Source organism: Larus michahellis, chromosome 14 (assembly GCF_964199755.1).
Source record: "Larus michahellis chromosome 14, bLarMic1.1, whole genome shotgun sequence".
Classification (NCBI taxonomy): Eukaryota; Metazoa; Chordata; class Aves; order Charadriiformes; family Laridae; genus Larus; species Larus michahellis.
This window is the reverse complement of record NC_133909.1, coordinates 12,644,656-12,666,116: the sequence shown is the minus strand read 5'-3', so window position 1 is coordinate 12,666,116 and position 21,461 is coordinate 12,644,656. Positions and strand designations below refer to the sequence as shown.

The window sequence follows — 21,461 nt, the reverse complement described above, 5'->3', positions numbered from 1 at the left end:
TTCCATGAGAAGACTCAGCTGCAGACAAGTAGCTGGGCAGTGAGGATCACTTCAGGGTAGGTTATTTATCACTGATCTGCCACAAAGTGTCTGACTTTATTTACATGGATTTGTTAAAGGTGTGTTACAAGTCATGCAAGCCTGTATATTTTAATAGGCAATTTTCACTCTGAAGAATTATTTCCTCTTACATTACTGATATTTTCCTCATTTGACTTCATCTTAATTTGACTAAAGCTTAATTCATGCAATAAAGTCAATTTTTTTTTCTTCAACTTGCAGTAGTTTTTAGCCTTTCTGCCCCAATCCATTTCAGTCAGCAGAATACATTCCTGGCAGCACACTTGGTTCTGCCCTCCCAGTTAGCAGGAACACCTGGGAGTGAACTGGGAATGTATTGATTTTTCCACATAGCTGCTGGCTACAAAATCCATATTCATAATATAACATGGAATCTCTGGCCTTTATCAAAATATGAAAGAAAAATGAAATTGAAGCAAAAATATATGCAAAAAATATTAAATTAATGAACACTTTGTTCAGTCCCTTGGCACACAACTATTGAAAGAAAAGAACATTTGTTATACACCAGCTGGGTTTGCCAAACTCAGCCTTTGCTGCCTTTGTTATTGTTACAGCTATCTCTGCTTGGACGGGAACGTTCTCATCATATTCCGGCCGAACCCTCAAGTGAAGTTCTACCGTCAGGAGCCCGTGGCCTTACAACCTTCTAACTTTTGTAGAGCAGCTCCAGCAGAAGTTCTGAAAAGTGTATTTTCAAATAGCCCCTGCGCGGTCCAAGACCACCCCTCGGACCAGCCAGTCCTGGTCCTCCCGGCACACCAAGGACATCTCCTCCAGATCTTCTGTTCCCCAGAGTGAGACGTGGCCTGAGGGCAGGGACAGGGTAATCCAACAGTGCTTGGAGCCAGAGAACAGAACAGACCAGGAAACCAAAACTTTTCCATAGCTCACTATATACACTCCTGTCCTACAGAAGCATTCCAGCAGGGGGTTATAATACCAGAAAGAGTAGGAAATGATGTTGTCAAGCCCCTGTCCTTGCAATGCTACTTTCATGAGCCTGTGCAGTAACATCCCTTCGCGTGCTCAGGATCGTTATAGCTCCCAAGCATGGGACTAACACCCAGGTTATTTCCGTGACCTTAGCAGTGGCTGTGAGCTAGAACACTGCCTGGGGCCACGGGGCTTTACGTCATCTTCACAATGGGATTGACCAGCTCGGATGAGGGACATTAGCTCAAAGCCTCCTTAAGCAGCAACAGAAAGGTCACCCTGCACTTTCGGCCACACACCAGAGACTGAGGGCAAAGCGTGACATGAGAACGCCTCCAAGGACCCAACGGCATTTGAGGAAGCGTAAGTGAACCTCCCATCGCACATGCACACAGAGGACCCAGCCTAGTCTGACCAGCTCCCACAGACAAACACATACAATACACTCGGATGTGCTGTAAATTAATGGCTGTGGCATTTTATAATCATCAGTTAATGGCTCTGCAGGATATTATACTAATATAACTTAAATACATTAAAAAGAAAATTAACTCATCCAGGAATGCCAACTCTTACCTGCTCAGCTGTCTGCTGAAACCAATTTATTTTAAAAGGGTCAGCAAGTTTTGGCTTGCAGAGAGCCAGCAGCTTTTAAAATTATTTGTGCTAGCCCTCCCCCCCCCCGCCCCCAGCTAAATCCAAGACAGGGGGACTTAAAGAAAAAAAATCTCAGAGTCCTAAGATGCAGATTGAACTTGATTCCAAACATACACAGCAAATACGAGCTACACACAAGCGACCTAAGCACTGCGCAGTGGCTACAGCGAGCCAAAAGAGCTGTCGTCTCCCCATGCCTTCTTCAGTGGCTCTTCTTCATTACTGTCAGTACTGTGCAGTGATAATTACTGAAGGCTGAATAATTAGCACTACACTGTGATTTTTTTTTTTTCCTCCAAAGAGTATGGAAAGACACAAGCTCAGTTCACATAAGTTGGGCTTGGGAGGGTCATTCTTGTGAAAGACAGCAAAAAAAAAAAGTAGACAATACTGGCCTTAATACGACTGAATACTTGGCATATTAACTTTAATCACTCACTTTTTGATTAAGCTACCAGGCCTGATGGCTGCAGAAACAACCCACTGACACTTCTGCTGACCCTCCTCCGGGAGCAGTAACTTCTTGCAGAAACACCAGACAAACAGGTGGAGGGGTTGGGGTCAAACAGGCCAATCTGCAATCAGCGGGTGTTGCTGGAAGGCATCTTTAATCACAATCAAGCCCCATTTGCCCATAAAAACCCTTGTGCCAGCCAGTCCACCCCTTCTGTTTTCAAACACCACTGAACAGGGCTGCACCTTGTCCACACCAGTGCCAGACAAGAATCCCCAAGCCCATCTGTACCTCCATGAGCTCCCGTGCTGCAGGCTATTAGCAGATGGAGGTGTCTTACTATTTTTGCCATAAGTAATGGACCTTAAATTCTCTCCTGTTGGCCTTCCACATTGAGATAAGAGTGGGAAGAGCAAAACCAGAATCAAATGAGGCTATAGCTCAACCTCCTCCACAGCTGGAGAGCATCACTCTGGGCAAAGCCAGCTACACAGCAGAGAGGAATCAGTTATATATTGGTTTAGAGAGGTTTTACTGGTTCATTAACTGTTGAGTAGCAATAGCCTATTCTTTTAGTTGCATTAAAGCAAGATAAATCCTCCTTACTCAGAGCAACTTGTAATGCAGTTTAGACAGAGTTATTACTAATGAGGTCTTAGGTTCAGATCCAGATGTTTAGAGAAAGTAACCAGCTCTACAGTGCTGTTAATGCTGGAAAGGGCTCAGTGGAAGACTCCTTTAGTTCTTTGATTTAACAAAATTTGTATCTTTAATTATGAAATAAAGTGAAGAGACAATTATTTTTCCCCACATACATATGTAAGGACTTGTCTTTAAAGTGATAAAGTGATATTACTCTTGGAAGTCAATTCTTTTGTAATTTCTAGAAAGAGATTTCACAATTGGAGTGATATTTGGAGGACGAGTCACACTCTACTTACTCCGCAACTAATTAGTTGTGGCACCATAAGCAAATATTTTAGAAGGCACCCATAACCACAGGTTTTTGGAGAAATTCTCTTTAGAGTTGACAGTCCAAGGCAAATGCTCCAGCTGCTTATACAGCTCTGCTTTACACAGGAATGGAAACTAAAGCCTGACACCTTTTTAGAGAACTGTCTTCTCTGGGCATATTCTTAGAGGACAGTTATATTTGATAGAAAACAACCTTTAGCTCCTGCCAGCACTTCACGCAGGCAGCAACGTCTCTACATAGAAAAAAGTTTCAGTAGATTTCCCTCACTGAGATAAGTCAGTGCTAAGCAAGACGGTCCTTTCCATGTTGAAAGCTGAAATCCTGATTAACGTCACATTAACTTGATTTCTTTTAAGCTTTGGCAAAGTTAATTCTGTTTGAGCCTTGTGCATGAGCCAGCATGAGTTGTGTTCCTATTGCAGTGCTACCTGTTGAGCAATTTTAAAGTAACAGTCACATCAGTCCCGTGCTATAATGCTCCAAGCTCATTCTTTCCTTGAATTACAGACCTTTAAATTACATGGTAAAGGCTCAAGAACTTATAAGATCTGGTACTGCAAGAAAACATCTAGAATCTGCTAGTATTGGCACACTTGCCTGCACGCAGCAGCTAAAGCGCAGTCCCATATGGTTTGCATTCACCGAAACCATCTTTGGCTCATGATATTCCAGTGACTCCATCCTCCCAGTGTCCGTGCACTTCAGGGATTTTATAGCAGGGGAAAGAGCAGGCTAAATTGAAAAAGGAAGACAGCGTATACAAAACAGTCTTCCTGCAGTACTCTTCCTCGTTGTTTTAGTGTACAAAGAAGGTACCCAGTGGCATCTCTGGTTGGAAATCCAGTCCGATGGAAACCAGCGCACTTTTGGCCAAGTGAATTGGCAGGAGAAAACTGATGGTTTCAAGCAAGTCACAAACCAGATATTCCACTCATCACACTGGCACGTTAACAAAAGCATCAAGAACACGGTTAGGAGAGAAACACTCAGGGTTTGAGTCTCCCAAACATATTCATATTTTATAACTATATTTCGTGAATACCAATGTGATCACCGGTTTCTAAACCTAAACATTCCTTCTTTCAAGATGAGTACTTGGTGGTGGGAGACGATTGCGCTTTCTAGACGCAGCCGTGCCCCGGCTCTGCAGCCCGACAGCTTTGCGAGGCTAATTCTGCAAGCTCCCCTAGTCCCAGGCTGACCTCTTCTGACCTACCGAAGAAAATCATCGTAAATGGTACCCTAGCTGCATTGCCCATTTTAGCAGGTGGAGAAATTTGATGTTATAGCATTATTTCATTTGAAGTTGACATTTTCAGTGCAACTTCGCAGATACATTAAATGCCAGGCTAAAAACCCTGCTTTAGTTCTACCTGAGAACAAAATGCTTTCTGAAGCCGATGGTGCTTAATGCAGAAATGCTCAAGGCAGTATTTTTTGCCAGAGTTTAACAGCCCTGAACCCAGGAAAATTTGAGGAACTCTTCCACTGAGCTATCCCTTTTACAGATACAGATTGCGTGCTTCAGAAAAAAATAACAGGTTTTATTATATGTTTAAGTTTTCCCAAACCGATCTTCGGAGCAGTTTTCCCAGGATAACAGCCACCCTCACCAGCCCCCGGTGCCAACGGGGTGCACTGCCACAGCAAGCAGCTCCATGTTCTGTGTTCCTCCCTGTCATCCTTCCCATCCAGAGGGAACGCTCACCGGGCCTCCGTATGACAAATTAGCACTCGTATGGAGATGAAGACAAATGACCGGCTGGGTAAGTGGTGCACGGGGAAGGATAACTTAAATTGAACAGTGTGTTTCTAAACTTCTCAAACACATTTTCCTTTCCAGGAGAAGAAGTCCTGCCGATTTCACATTTCCAGACCAGTTGTTACAAACCCAAATAGGTTAGGATTGGCTCCAATCCCAAGTTTTCAGGCAAGTTTCCTGTACCAGACCCACACCAACCCAGCAGAAGCATTTCACATCTACCACGACAGGAGCTGAGGAGTTTCTGGAGGATCAATTGCTCTGAGACAAGGACAAAGGCGACAAGACAGGCCGTCTAATCCAAATAGATAATGAGGTTACAGGTCTCCAACTGTTTTCTAAAAAAGTCTTTGCCAGTTCCATGTACCTACTCTTTCCCAATTACTTTTGTGCTCCCCATCGTTACCACTTTCGCTGTCTTAAACCAGTTTTCCCCACAGCATCTCTCTGCTGCGCCTGCAGCAATAATTCCCAGTAATGCCAACTGATACTGGGCTGACATTTAGCTCTCATCAGCCCCTGAAGAGGCCGTGAGCATGCTGGGAACTGAAACAGTTGACTAGGAAAAAAGTCAGAACCGGACCTGAAGAACACTCAAATAACCTTCCCATGTTTTATAACCTTAACGCACTTCGAGAAGAGCCATACAGTAATTGTAGGGAGTGAAAAGTTGTCATTTAAATTAGACACGTTTTAATGAAAGCTAGCTATGTTCCCCACATTAAATGGATAAAAGCTTTCCTTTATCCTGCTGTAGAATTTCCTCCCGTGAAATCCCGCCCGTAACACTATACGCTGCTAATCACCCCCGAGCGCCATGTACTCTCCCCAGAGCATGAAGTGCTCTTTAAATACACCGGCAAGCTGTACGGGGTGTTCTCTTACATTGACCCAGAAAGCAAATCTCACATTTAACGCCTTTTCTTGAGCAAGCATAGAACGAATGAGCCCGTAAAGGGTTAAAGAAAAACAAATGCGTCTTTTGACCAGTAGCATTGCATTATCTGAACATCAGTCCCAGCAAACGCTGCAAAATCTATAGTTCTGTATGCAAAATACCTCGTGCAGTAGCTTTGAGGGACAGCGGTGACTAAACACGCTGTAGAACTGAGGGTGGCTGAAAGGGAGGAGAAGAAAAAAAGAAGAAAAAAATTAAAAACCTTTCACCATTTCCAGAAAGCACAAAGAAAATGGACAGAATTGAGCAAAACTGCAGAATGCTGGCACAAAAACTAACGCACATATTAATTGGACTTTGAAGTATTTAGGGTGCATTCTAGAAAGGGCTTCGAAATCAGAGCCAAATGAAGTCACAGCGCTACCAACCGATATACTTTAAAAAGGGAGGAAAACTAATTGTTTTTAACAACGCAGCTTCATTAGTTTCTCAGAGAGTGTACAGAGACATTCATCTTCCACCGCTGGCAACCGACCTCCCCAGACCCACGAGCCCTCGCCCCCCAACCTGCCCCAGGCTGTCCCGCGTGTGGGGCGCTTGGTGCGAACACCCACCAGCTCGGCCCGCGCTCCACCAGGGTGATGCTCCAAGCGAGCCCTGAACTTACGCACAGGGAGGAGAGCACTGGACGGGGGGCCCGTGCCATCTGTGCGGTTTAAAAATAGATGACACCTGCGTGGAAGTTTGACCTTGAATCCATTTCTCCACACAGCACAACCCATATAGGTAATGATTTGAGGTAAACCAAACAAATCTGCAGAGAACAGGTCACGAGGTCTCTTATGTCCCTATTCGTGTTTCCATCTACAACTGCTCACATCCTCCCTCCCCTCGCCATTTGTCATGCGGACTACTGCGGTAACGCAGAAGCTCTTGTTGCAAGAGCACCTCCATGTCTGAGGAGATCTCGACATGCTCCTGGGAAGGAAAAGAGAAGTTCTGGCAAACTGCTGCTGAAAGCTGGTTCAGATTAATTTCATCAAAATCATATAAAAAGCAGAAGGGTCTATGTTTTTAAGGATACTGCTTTTTTTATTTAGCTTGCTGATGCAACTCCTGGCTATTTGTGCTTTTGTTACCAACATCTTTGTTTTACTATTGTGAAATGAGTTCCCACAGTACACATCATCCCGTCAACATTCCTGTTTAGTCTGAGTCATCCAGGTATCTGAAAGCAAAATGTCTCTATATATATATATATACACACACACACGACCAACACAGATTTATAAGAGCTAGAGGGGAAATCCAATACGCCACACCAAGTATAATGGGAACGCATGGATGAAGCTTAGACTTTTTGTTCGCTGTAAGTTACGTTACCTAGACTGACTGCTCCGGATCAGCCAGACCTGAGCTTTACCCAGATTCTCCACACAATTACATTGAGCTCTCAAAACGGAATTGAGATGAGTCATCCATGAGTCCATACACTCAAATCTATTTTATGTCAAATGACTAAAATAAGGCCACAGAACAGCTGAATCAAAACAAACCCTTCACTCTACAAATCCTTTATTCTATTATTTTTAGAAGAGAATACTTGTTTTTAATGTAATGAAAGACACACTTGCTTTCCAAAGTGTTCTCTAGCCTTCACCTATTCTTGCTAAGGCTCTAATTCTACTATTCATTAGACACTTCTGTTGAGGCTGGAATATCATTGCCAAAGGACATTGCAATAATTATCAATAGTTTCATTCTTGCAGACAAACTAACAGGATTCTTCAGAGTTCTGCACGTCACTGGTCATTCTCCAGATTATCAAGGTAGCAATTCTCCAGGTCCCATCTCTGAAGAGACAATACGTCCATCAGCAAAACCCGACCATTCCAAACCCAGTGAAATAGCCTTTTTACACAATCCTTTCACCGCCCACCACACCAGCTGCACAATCCACATGAAATTGATGAAGACTGCAAATTCCTGATGACAAAGTTCCACAGAATACCTCTCCGCACATCAGTTTTACTTCCTCGTGCATCTATGAAAGCCCAGAGCTTGGCACATCAATGAGCTGAGGTGAGACTCTACCCATCAATGCAAGCACTGTACAGATACCTGAGGTTCCACCACAAAGTGAAACTCAAAAATTTGGTTTCTAACAAGCAGATTTTTTTAATCAAAGACAAGATTAACGGGCTGCATTATCCACAGCAAAGCACAGCTCCGATCTACATCATTACCTTATATTCACTGATTTCCCTACCTCAAGTGTGACAGTGGTGTCAGACGCATTACTGCACAATTATTTCAAAATATATTTTCTCTTCATGTAACCATTCTTTTGTCGTAGTTGTCATTTATATGATAAATATTTTAAGACCACTCTGCAGGTCTCAGATTTCTTTTGGAAAAAGAGGTATTTGCTTATTGCACTGATCTGCAATACATTCATACAGCATTGCACTACATTTTCTGTACTTAAAGATGCTGAGGTTTACAGTTAGGTGTGTAAAATTCATGCGATGGGTTTCACACTACTGTGAAAAGTAACTGAAAAGAATACTAGCAGCTGGCATAGGCTCAGATTTTTGATTCTTAAAAGGTTCTCATATACCCAAACCACTCTGAAAACAGCGTTTACATTTATTAATTTGTTCTGAAATGAGAAATCAGTCACAGTTACACCAGAGTTAAGCTGGAGGACCAGACATAGCTGGTGGATGCTCATGTGCATACGCTGCTTCAAATGCCAACAGAGAAGAGACAAACCTCTGAGCCGGAGAAGCAGCTCTCGAATCTTTTCCCGTGCTGAGCTGAGGTCTCCGCATGGTAGAGGATGAGAATCACCGCAGTAATTTTTATGCAAGTGGGAGAAAGCCAAATTGATGGTCAGTCACATTGATTCAGCCTTTCTGCAAATTATATGAAGTGTTACTCATTCCTCAGCATTTTTATTTTATACCATTTCTCAGGAGGTATCCAGTTCTTATGCAACCGGCCAAGACAGAAAATCACAGTGAGAGCCGGTAGTGTTCCAGGAACATTAGGTTCTTGTTGTCCTGGCATTGTCTGTATAAATTCATAAAATGCCAAAAATTACTAGAGCAAGTGGTTAAAAGTGGGGAAATGTGATGTTATTGGGACAGATTAATTGGTTTTGGAAATAACCTGGTAAGAGAAGACCCTCAGATCTCTAGTTAGGGAAGCGTCAGTGCTCCAGGTCCTTTGCAGCAGATGCCACAGAAGAAAGGCTACAGAGAGAGTCTGCGCCTTGCTACAGTGATTTTGTTTTCTAAAGGCCCCCAGTTTACTTGTTTTAAGTGTGATAGCTGCATATACCTGCAGTCAGCGTCCACACTGGAAAGCCTAATAACCTTTTATGTGGTAGCATTTTGTGATTTGATATTTTACAGGGATTAAATTAGTGCCGGAGTTAGAAGCCTGAGGCATGAGAGAGATGAGTTATCTGTGCCATTTTTTTATCTGGAGGAGGCCTCTTGCTCCAGTCTCACTACTGATTTCCTTCCAAGAACATGCCATCTGTATTAACATCTCTGCATCTCTACCCTACACTGAAAACATACTCTGTTACAGCGAGCTGTGCGTAGTATGAACTTGACAGCTATAAAACCCGCTTCCAGGTATAGTCGAGCGCACTGGCCCTTGACTCTGTTCTCGCTAAACCTCCACCCTCTGCCCAGCTCTTGCCAGTCCCAAAGCCGTTCGAAAGCCCGAAATAAGAGTGCTTTGTTACAAACGTGCTAAGCAAGAGCCTCTGCAAACGTGCTTTCTCACTCATCCTAAATCACATCACAGCATGCCACGCAACGGTCTCCAGCTGCTGCTTTTACTTTTAAGCGCAGCTTTCTGCCTTTGGAGCGAGGGGTAGCAAAGAGCCTCCGGGAAGCCTTAAGGGCACGGCCAAGGAGCTCAGCCGGAGGCAAAAGGGGGGTCGGCTCACTTCAGGCTGTCCTGCACCTCTCGTGGGCATCCTTTCGCATCTGCCGGTACGTCTTGTCAGGGGTCACTGCTCGTGGCTGGAGTGGGAACTGCTCAACGAGCGTGCTCTCAAACTCCTATCCGTAGGTGTCTGGGAAATCGCCCACTGTACGATATACACTCACAGCAGGAGGAGGAACGGATAGGAAAAAAGTATTCTAAATGCCTTGTCTTATCTCTTACTCTTCAGCAATGATAACAAGAAACCCCAGAGAGGCCCCAGCCACCACAGAGAATTACATGATGTGAACAACTCAGCCTCGCCAGAGGGGAACACTGGCTAACACATTAGCATAGCTAATTGGATCCCAACCCTTAAATGAAGTGTGAGCAGTCGGCTACCTTCAAATTCCTCAGCTGCTGTCTGTCATTTGTTTTGCTTCATACAGTTCTGTTTATAAGCAAAAAAGCAGAACAACCCCCTGACTTCCCACCTTACAAATGACAGGCCAAGAGGACTTGAGTCCCTGGCAGGGTAAAGCAAGGAACAGTGTGCTTTGTGATCCCATCTCCACATATATACAAACCTATAGATGTATTTTCATAAGACTCCAGGTCATCTTATTGGAAAAAAAAATTGAGACATCTGGGATCTGCATCACAACTGCTGAAGTTATGTTCACAGGAATTAAAGAGATAATCAGAAGTTGTTTACAAAAGTGCTGATCTTGAGTACTGTAATTGAAAATCTGTTCTATGAAGTTTCTGAAATTTGAGTAACTTAAACTGTAGCTAGAAGTATTTTGAACACACCAATTGGTAACTACACGCTTAGTTTTCTAACAGATGAAATGCCTTGCCAGCAAAGCCGTCACAGAATTTCACACAGATCTACACACTCCGACAAACATCTAGCGGGACATTTGCTAACGTGGAATAACCGGCTGAAGAGGGCAAGCCTTCAGGAACCGTGGTCAGACGGATTTCGTCAGACATGAACATCTGAGCACGTTTCTGCATCTTTCCAGCCTCCCCCAGGTTAGCAGGCAACACCACAGCAGGAAACAGGCGATTTTCAGGCAGCAGCTGTAATCCTCCAGCATGAAATAAAAGGAATCACTGTTTTAATACCAATCTGACCACAGGAGAGAGAGAAGCAGTTTCTGAATACGCTTCTGTCACTATTTACTTTTAACAATCTGTACCTATTAAGTATTTACTACAGTGGTTAACAGACCCCTGACCAAACATTCAGTCTGGATATTGAACACATTCCCATTGTCAGGATCACGTCCAGATTGAACCGTACAGCACTGGAGACAGATCCCCTATGCTGTCCGTGCACAATTTCAATTAAGTCGACTTGATCAAATTGCTCCGTCATTCAATGTGTTGGCTTCGCTACAGTAAGCCATGTACCCTCCTGACAATGCAATTTCTCTCCCAAAGCAGATAGAGATTCAAGCAAAGAGAGTTTAAACTTTGGCCAGCTGAAGCCTTCAAAAACCCTAACAAATTCACTTATTTGTGGTGATTTTTTTCCTTATTCCAAGGCTATGAAAAAAATCTGGAATTTAACCTTTCTTCCAACTGTTGCATGGGTTTTGCACCTTGATTGCACTATCCACATGCCTAAAAGGAGGAGTAGGAACCCAGAGCTTTATCCAGAACCAAGTTCTACCAAAAAGAATACTTAAAACAGTTGGAAATAGACCAGTCCTGGGGCAGGGAAAACTCCGCATAGCCCAGGCAACCCCCAGGGATCCTGTGCCCAGAAAGGATGTTGGAGAGAGCCGGGGGACCCCAAGGAAGGAAAGCTGAGATTTCAGCTAGGACACCACCGCAGCAGCCCGGGGAAGTTATTTCTCAGGGCTTCGTTCGGCCTCAAGTAAAGGTCCACCTGGAGAGCTGCTGCCCCGCGAACACCCCAAGCCCTCTGCCCATCTGCAGGGCTGGCGGCAGAGCTCGCGTGCCGCTGGCTCGACAATGGCTATTGAATTGTGGGAGCGCCAGAGCGAAAACAAGCAGGTGAGGAGGCTGCGCTTTGTTCATCGCTAGGAAAGGGAGGAAATCGCTCCCAGCCTGCCCACCGGGGACCCATTCTATTCCGCTCACCCTCCCCTTGGGCCCGATCCAGACCCCACTGCAGGCAGGAGAAATAACCCCATTGAGGTCTACGCTCTTCAAGCCAAGTTTTATATGGCAAAGGGGGGAAGAGGAGAAAGACAAAGAGGTCAGGTTAAAAAATACACTTGTATGACAGTTGGAAGCAAGCCCTAAACGGATATAAGGCCACATGTTCTACTATCATTACAGTCACTGTATTGAAAATAGTGTATGTATATATACACACAGACCCTAAATTTATCTCTAGCTGCTTGGTTATACATGGTTCCTCTCAACTTATATACCCTCCAGCAAGGAAAATAAAATGCTCTATGTTCAAGACTATCAGGTTACTAAAAGCCTTCTCATCCAAACCCCATGGCACAGATGGTAACTAGCTTCAAAACTAAAATACTACTGTCACGTCAAGCGCACAGATACACATATGGAAACTTCTCTCTTTTTTTTGTTTATAAAGGTTGCTAACCCAGTTTTAACATACTGCAGTCTTCAGAGCACTACCAGACTCACACCGGTATCTCCGGCTAACTCTCACAACTTCACAGCCTCTAAGACATTTTATCAACTTTAACTCTCATAGGAACAACTACATTTATACATACCATTCTGGGTTTTTTTTTTGGTGGGAAAGAGAAGCGAGAAGAGCCAGTACAGCACCGTAAGAAGCCAGGGCAGCAGGAGCAGGGCTCTCCCACGCTGCTGCTCGGGCGCCCTGCAGCCTTTCTCCAGAACCTTCCTCAATACAAGAAGTAAACACAGCCAATAAGTCAAAGGGTTTAATAAATGCTTCATTTCATCCTTAAAGTTAAAAGATAAAAAAACCTGCAAAGCTAAATTACTTTTTTTTTTACTAAATACACTCCAACCTAGTATCAGTACTAAAGCAGCCGCAATCTATAGCTAGCTTTGACCCTACAAAAGCACAAAACACATGGCAAACACTAACCCCACAAGCAAAAGAAGAATCCTGCTTTCTACAAAGCTCAGACACATTCCTTCATCACAAACAGAAAAACGAATACAAAAGGAAAAGGACCATTCTGCCCCATTTGCACAACAAAGAAACCACCAGGGCGTGAGCTGACCCACAAACCAAAAGTAACCGAGCTGAACTGGTGAAGATTAGGCTTAAAAAACTCAGAAGTCTTCATAAATACATAAAAATCTATAAGGACTTACTCTGTGCAGGCGCCTCATCCAGCTGAAGAAAAGAACAACTCCAGGCCTTCTTCCTCAGCAACTTTTCCAGCAGCTCCCCCAGACCACCCCCCCAGGCCCATTTGCTTTAAAACTCTTGCAGCAGAGCCCTGCCAGCTGGGTGCCATCTGCATTGTCAGTGCAGGCACCTGGGAATGGCCCAGCAGGTGGGAGGGGTGGGTGGGGAAGTGGTAGTTAAGGCTTTTTTTCCTTCTTTTAGTATGTCTAGAATAGATCAGTTTGTGTTTTTAGTGGGTTTTTGACTGCTATGGACAAGAGAACATCCAACTAAGCACAGCCAGGGAACTTTAGTGCATCTCCTTTTTTTTTTTTTTTTTTATTAGTGCTAGTCAGCTCATAGAACCTTCCAGATGTAATGTTGTTGTAGTGACTAAGAGGGGAGATTGAGATGAGATCTGAGGAAGAAATTCTTGGCTGTGAGGGGGGTGAGCCCCTGGCCCCGGTTGCCCAGAGAAGCTGTGGCTGCCCCATCCCTGGAGGGGTTCAAGGCCAGGTTGGACGGGGCTTGGAGCAACCTGGGCTGGTGGGAGGTGTCCCTGCCCAGGGCAGGGGGTGGCACTGGGTGGCCTTTAAAGTCCCTTCCAACCCGAACCATTCTGTGAGTCTAAGTTTCTGATGCTATTCTTCTCTCCATTGTTTTCTTCGGATTGCAGAGACTTCTAGGAAATAACTGAACTTCTCGTGATGTAAACGGTGATGTGGCTGAGCTACGCTGTCGGTGTGCAATGGCTCTGGGGGTCCTGGGGGGCAGCGGAGGTACTGTGCTGTCTGCCTTCCTTCTGCCTGCGTTACTCTTCAGGGTTTGGACCGTGATTTATATTTGTTTTCCTCGCTCTGTAGAGTGTAGCTAATTGTGAGCTTGCTCTGCCTTACAGTGTGAGGTACTACGAAAAAGAGAACAGAGGCAGCTCTTTCTTCAAAAAGCCGCTGTCCTATATTTACTGAAGGCTTCTATCTAGTATACAGACAAAAATTAAATGAGTCCTATGCACTCCACTATGGTAATTGCTGATAAAACTGCAGGTAGGCCATTGCGAGACCTTCACACCGTGCTGCATTTTCCTTGCCAGAGCTCTTTCACCTGCGCTGCATCCACCACCTTGTTCCGCCTGCCCTTTGCTCCTGGGACTCAGCCCCGGCTGCTTTTCCCACCCCTTGTTAAGGTTCGGGTCTTAGCGAAGTGATATAACTCAGTGCACAAAACCAGGGATTTGTTTTTCCTCTGATATGGGGGAAATAAGCAGACTAGACTTTCTGTAAAACGGGCTTTTCTTGTAGGAGAAGAGGTGAATTTGGCGGTCGCAGGACTCTGCTTCAGTCAACAGAAAATGGAGCATGTACAGAGAAAAAGAAAAAGCCGAAGCACAACACGCATTGGGCGAAACAGAAGGAAGATCATAATACTGTCAGCCTCTGATCCTTGGAAATACTCTTTCAGAGCCAAGAAAAATCATGAGACTGACTTAGAAAAAACATGAGGCTTTTCAGAAGTGATACATTTGGGCTCTTTTTGTTTGACTTCTGGTTTCTGAGCCTCTTGGTTCATATTTTAGATTATTTTCATTCAAAAACCACAATGGCCAGAAATGTATGTGTCTTGTTGATGGCTGTGTTTCCCTTCTCATTTTGACGTTTGTATAAATCAGCAGATCCTGGGAGCTGGCTTCAAAAACAAAACAGAGAGCAGGAGGCTTCTGATAAAACGGTGAGAGTTGGTCAAACTCTTTATTTCAAGCAGGGAAAATCATTTCCAGAAAGCTTTGTCTCAGGGGGTTGTTGGCCCCTGTCTTGTGTGCTCCAACAGGTGGAGGTGCCACAGTGACGCCCTGGGCTGCTGTTTCCCTCTGCAGGAGAGGACAGGCTAAATTTTGGAAATAGTTCCAATTCTGAATAAAAGATGTTTAAAAAAAAAATAAAAAATCAAAAAACCCCAAAACTCTGGAGAAGATGACTTGCCAAAGTGTTTAATCAGAAACACTGGAATGTTTTGCTTCAATAATAAGGAAGCATTACACTAAATATAATATTCTACTGTGATAGGAAAATTAAAGCAAAATGTTTACTGTCTTGAAGTTAAATATTTTACTATTACCGAGAAGAAGAAATTGAAACAATCCAGCAAAACATTTCAGTTTTGACAAAACTGCATTTTCTCATTGGACTTTTCTGTCAAAACATTATGACCGGCTCTAATAAACATATGCATAATGAGTATAAACATATGTTCACTCTAAAGATGCTGGTTTAAACAGTACTGCAAAATTAAATCTTTGTTTATCCACAGAACAGGCTGAACATGGGCAACAGCTGTTCAGCTTTTCACCACCTCGTCCCCCTGCGTGCCGGGGTGCTCCGCGGGGGGCTTCTGCAGGACTTGGGGGGTTTTGGGGGGCTTCCCCATGAGCTGTGGGGGTTCACGCCTGTCAGCCGGCGTCAAATACATCCCCAGGCTTAATTCATAGCTATGTGTAAAGATTCCCATTGGCAAAAACATCCAGTGACCACCCACCTATTGCCACATCCCCTATACCCTCAAACCAGAGGATCACCCTCATGGCACGTAAAATTAATTATTTTGGTTGCAGCTCTTTAAAATGCTCAGAAAATGGAAACCTTCCGAAAAATGGTGCCTCAGCAGCGCTCCCCAGACAAGCCCTTTTCAGCAAGAACTTTCCATCCCTAGCGATGCAATCGGTAGCTCTAAAACAAATGTTTGCCAATACATAAGCTGCATTTATTCAGGACAAATAAAGAATAAATCAGGCAGTTTGTTGTGAATAACGTACGCGGCTGATGGCTGCGTACTGTTTTACTACAGCTATGGAAATGTTTGTCAGGATCCCTCTCCCCTCTTAGGGGGCACGAGCTCCTTCTCTATTTTTAGGTCGGGTGCTGAGTTAGGGACAGATGGGAAGAAAACAAATGGAGCAAAATTAGGAAACAAAGTAAATTGTCCTCCATTTGTATAAAAGGCAAGTGAATAGATCATTCCTAAGAAATGAAGATTTTTGCAGAAAAGAAAAGGGGGCACCTCCCCGGTGCGTCAGCCTCAGCAGGCACCTGCAGCCCGTGGCAGCTCACTGGAATAACATCTGTAAAACTCCAATTTTCATTATCTTTTAACCAAAAGCTATATATTACTTTAGAAATTGCAAGGCCACTGAGAGAGACACCACATGGGCAAGGACAGTGTGTCTCAACGCGGCCGCACCGGTTCCCTCGGTGGAGTGTTTCGGTAGGCAGCGCCTGCAAACCTCCCACCTTCTGCTCCCGTCCCGGCTTCCAGAGCAGACGACAGAGGCCACTGTGACGTGACATGCCCCGCTGTGACATGCCCTGCCGTGGCCGGCCCCACGCTGCTCTGTCTCGGGTACACGGGACCCCCGCGCCCCCCCAGCCCTCCCGGAGCCAGGCTGGCTGGGTCGGTGCCCATAGATGCAACCTGATCTTGAAAAAGAACTTGGGACAAGCCTCAGAAAGCACGGAGATATCCCCGAGTGACCTGTGGTTGGAAAAATGGCTCCTGTGTTCTTAGAAATAACTTTTAAACTGAGCCCTGCGAGCGCAGGAGGGGAATGAGGGACTTCAGCGACGCTTCGTCTGCGGAGCAGAGACCCAGCGCAGGTGATAAGTGGGAAATGCCACGTCCAAGTTAAGGATCTTTTGCCTGATCTCTGCATAAAGAATTCTGCAAACACCCAAATATCTCAATAAAGCTGGGCAAGCTGTTTCCGTGAAAGCCGTGGACACTCAGCCGGCATCTTCACTGGGGCTCTTGGTGTCTCCTAACCGAGCCGGAGTAGCCTGGCGCCTAGAAATGCACGTAATTGTGTGAATGACAGGGAATAGCCTTGCCTTGTTGACAAACCCCTCATCTGACGTGTTTGATTTTATTATTGACCCCCTCTCATTGCTCCCGTCTTTGCTTTTCCTCAGTCCATTTATTAGATTTATTATCTGAATAGAATTGTAAATGAATATTGTGCTGTGGTTTGTGCATGTCTCATTCCTCAATGAACATGATAAAACGCGGGCTCTATCTTCAGTATTTTTATTCTGTATTGATTTTTTGAAACATCTGCTTGAACTACCTTTTTATACCAGCAGTATTCTCTTATGCAAAAATCTAGCGATTTTTAGCAATTAAATGTATTTTAAATAGCAGAAGGGGAAAAACTCTTCTCCTCTGAGTTGTTCATGTAGAAAACTGTTTTCCGCATACAACTTAGTCGGAGAGGGCACAAACAATGCGGCTTTCCAAAGTACAAATTCTGCTTGTAATTTTTAACTCTACCCACTCTCTGCCCACCTCTGCATATTGCCGAAATAGCTGTGAATTCCTCTGTTTATTGGCACCTAATTCTGCACAAAAGGCATAAAGGCTGAAGTTTAGTTGTAGAACTAAAGCTGGACTTAAGACACTTGGGATTCAGGTGATCCTTTTTTTTTTTTGTCTTTCTCTTTCTCCCAGGGTTTTTAATTAAGAACACCAGAAGAGTAGGCGTTATTGTAACACAAACTCTAGTTCAGTATTTTGATGAAGAGTGTAAGAGCACAGGACTGGTAGAGCTCCCTCCGCAATCTCGGTCACATTTCCTGCTATTTCAAACACCAGCTTATACGCTGCTCCGCAAACTCACCGAGTTATTCTAAAAAGTTGGTTTTTCTCTGTGTTTTATTATCCCATGGGAAGTCAGTTTTAGCATTACAAACATTAAGGCCGCCAACACCTTGCTCATGCCAACGCCACTTATTTTTCTGGTATCTACATTTGGATGGGGAAAATTATTGTACCATCTGTGCTTATTTGGACCCGTGCCTGTTTGTAGAGGGCCCGTCTCTGCCTGGGCGTCGGGCGCTTCTCTTCGTGCCCCCGCGCGGGGGCTCTGCAATAAGGGGGGAGAATGGGAGAGCAAACTCATGGAGGGTCCAAACTCTGGCACTGACGGTCTCCAAGATCTTCGTTTCTTTACCAAAGGTGCCTGGTCTGCAGACTGGATGGAATGATACCGATTTTCCTTTTTAAAAGTGCTCGTGTTGATTTGGTTGCATGAATGTTTTCATTTCTATATCCCGCCATAGTATATACAGTTCTGAAATGTTAATCTGTTACTTGACAGTAATCTTTTCCTGCCATTTACAACATAACCTTAGTAAAACAGACTTATTCCTGCCATAATTTATAACATATCCATACTCCAGACAGTTCTGAGTTGTTTTATGTAGAAAGGATTAAAACACTTGCAAATATTAAATTTAATCCACTCTAAGGGAGGGAATAAATTAATCATAATTAAGACTCAGCAGCTGTAATTCTTAGCATAACGTATTGTCTAATGGGGATTCTTGCTGAAGAATAGGTATGAGTCATGAGCATCCCATTTCTTCTGTATGCTTGTGCTGCAAATCAATACATTTAATAAAGTAATCAAACAAAAATATTAAATGAACAATTCTTTTATTCAAAAATCAATACAAGGAAATTGATACCCTGCCTACATGCGTTTTATGGCACATTTCTCTTTTTGCAGAACAATAAAAGGCTGAGGGTAGAGTGTTTACAGAGAAAGAACATCTTTTATTAGGGATCAAAGCACGAGGACCCAGTTGCACAAAAGCCTGAGAGCACTTGGCTCTTTTTTAACGGAACAAAACTGCAGGAATCATGAGCTCTTATCTCACAGCCAGCCCCGAGCGAAGTCCAGATAGCCTGCAGCTCACCTAATTGCAAGGAGTGTTGGCCGTAGTCCAGAGCTAATAAGGCTTGCACCTGAACTTCAAAGGCATAATGAGTTGTTTGGGGTGGAGGTATTTGTTTGGGCTCATCTGCAACACCTGACTCCGTTCTTTGCCTGATTTGCTGCAGCTCTGACTCATTCATTATCTTCCATGTTCTCATAATTCTCATTCTCACTCATAATTATCACCCTTATGAGGTTAATGTCTGTTTATTCCACTCCCTGAGAGCAGACCTACTGTGCTGGTGCCCTGTTAAGCTGCGCTTCTTACCCTGGTACTTCAAGGATATAAGTGAACAAGTGTCTCTTTGGAACAGCGTTGGTTTAGTTAATTTGGTGTAATGGAGAAGCCATCTACAGGCTCTGGGAGGTCGTTGGGGCTGTGACTGACTGTCCCTTGGATAAATGCAGAATGAGAGCTGCTCTCTGCGTACCTTGTGGACATCGTATGCCCCTATGCAGTATCCACATCTCTCTTATAAACCTCTTTTATTGGTGTCTTGAACAGTATCCAGCTGCTGTTGGGCATCACAATGGTTCTACAGATGAGCTACTGAAGTTTCTTCTTGCCCCGGTTTATGAGATTGTGCCACGTGCTGAGACTAATTTTACTGACTTTAGCAAGTCTTCTTACCGTGTATGCTCACGCCAGTGCAGGGGAGAGACTTTGGGGCAAAAGGCCTTCATACAAGACAAAACATAAAAAGCAGCCATTAAAGGAATTTAATAAGATATAGGCTTCGTTAAACCACAATGATGTAAAAATAATGCGATGGTGTAGGAAAGACGTGATTTAGTTCAGATTTACTGTTGTTGATTTCTTGTTTGTTTTCATCTGAAGTAATCTTTACCCTAATTTCCCTATTTTCCTCCATAAATACACAAAATATTAGCTGGCTCTCTTATTCGGTTATAACTAAATTTGGCTTTTTAATTTCAGATAGATCTTTCTACTGCCCTAAATGGTAATACATGCAAAGGGACATGCTTACCCATGACTAACAGATGTTGTGCCTGAAATACCCCTGTAAACAAGGTCTTTAAATCCAAGGGTTTTGAGGCTCATGCTATATTTAAAAAAAAAAAAAAAAAAGAAAAAAAGAAAGAAAGAAATATCAGTTCAGTTAGGTCATTATTGGGATAATTATTTTTGTCTTAGTGTGATAAATCTGAAATAATCACGTGACTTCCCAGATTTCTAGAAACCGTTGTACAACAGAAGCTCATGCCGTGGATATTTATACCAGATGCTAAAGTGAGGTTGGTTTTCCTTTGTTCATTAGAATAAATAAAATCTCACCCAAGACTGTCCCATTTTGTGCCCAGTAAAATCAGGGGCCAAACAGCCAGCCACCATTGCTTGCACGGTGAGATGCTTCATATTTAGCTGGCACCTCCCAAACGAGTATCAGAATTGGAGGAAGTCAGACAAATGGTCTGGTGTTTGGACACAGATGGTGTTCGGACAAAATTTAAATCTGTCTGGCTCTTGGTTGTCCTTTCTGTGAGCTAATGAGCGCGTTAATCAGAGATCAGTTGCTTGTTCACTTGTTTCCATTAGGTAACTGGGTGGTGCATAGATCTGTCTTCCTCGTTTACTGAACTGCTTCCACCTCCCTCGGATGGCCGTCAGCCAGCCCTTACCATCAGAAATAAAAGGAGGGCTTTGGTATTTTTTTTGTGGCAGCAGATTCCTGGTCTGAAACTGGCAGGTACTCGTTAACCTTAATCAGGGGGCTGTGAAACGCGCTTGACGTGCTCTGGGCCGCCTGATGGGCACTCGTATCTCCCGTCATCTACCACCTGTCTCACTCATCATGGGACGGTGAGGAGCTGGGGTCGGGGTGCTCCGTTTCAGCTTGGCAGCGCTCTCGGAGGAGCAACCGAGGCTTCGGGTAACCCAACTCCTTAAGGACCGGTGGAGCACATGCCAAAGCACTGACTTCAAAAGGTGCCTGGGCTGTGTCCTGGAAACAGCATAGAAAAACATATTTATCAAGTGACCTTTTGCCAGGGCTGCCTCGAGCTCTCTCGTGTGACAGCTGACAGGGGCACAGCACTTGGTCTTAAGGATGTTGTGCCCTCGTGGAGGGCAGGCAGGAGATGGCCTTGGGTTTTTGGTGGCTGAAAGGGATCTTGGGTGATGGCCATGTGAGACTGAAGCCCTCAATCCCACACTAAGCCAAAGGTGTCTGCTCTGTTTGCTATGGCCACGTGTCCTCTCCTGCGCCATATCAGCCCCTGGCTCATCTCCTGTCCTTGATCCTCTGTCCTCAGAGGTCTGCTTTTGATCCATCCTGGCTAATCACGCAAGTGCTCTCTGGCCTGTGTCAGTCAAAATGAGCTGAGAGAGCTTAAACCGTTCAAATCACAGGTTAATAAAGAGCTATCAACTTAATCGGGAAGCGTTGCGGATTTATTATGCATGTGACTGAGCTTGGGCTGGAAGGTGGTCACTGCTGACGGGGTGAGCGAGTGTGGTCTCTACGTAGCCTTCACCTTTCCACCAGGCTTCTCCCCAAACCTTGACCAAAACTCAGCAGTTCTGGTCATGATGGCATGGATGTATCTGAAATGCCTGCTGGTCTGAGCGATCCAACAGAGAAACACTGAGTAGCACTGACCACCCGAGAACAGAAACCTTCAGGCTCCACTGCAGAATTGCCATC

At 44.3% G+C, this 21,461-nt stretch overlaps 1 long non-coding RNA gene across 2 annotated transcripts; it reads right to left on the bottom strand.

Moving 5' to 3' along the window:
- Nucleotides 1–7,992: 7,992 nt before the first annotated feature.
- Nucleotides 7,993–13,090, bottom strand: LOC141751340 (uncharacterized). 2 transcript variants are annotated; one of them, XR_012589962.1, is made up of 3 exons: nucleotides 13,016–13,090; nucleotides 12,439–12,568; nucleotides 7,993–10,803 (listed from the first exon to the last, which is right to left on the bottom strand). It is a non-coding gene; the product is annotated as an uncharacterized LOC141751340 (long non-coding RNA). The 2 variants fall into 2 exon arrangements; XR_012589963.1 differs by having other exon boundaries at nucleotides 12,439–12,572; nucleotides 13,016–13,089.
- Between the last annotated feature and the right edge of the window lie 8,371 nt (nucleotides 13,091–21,461).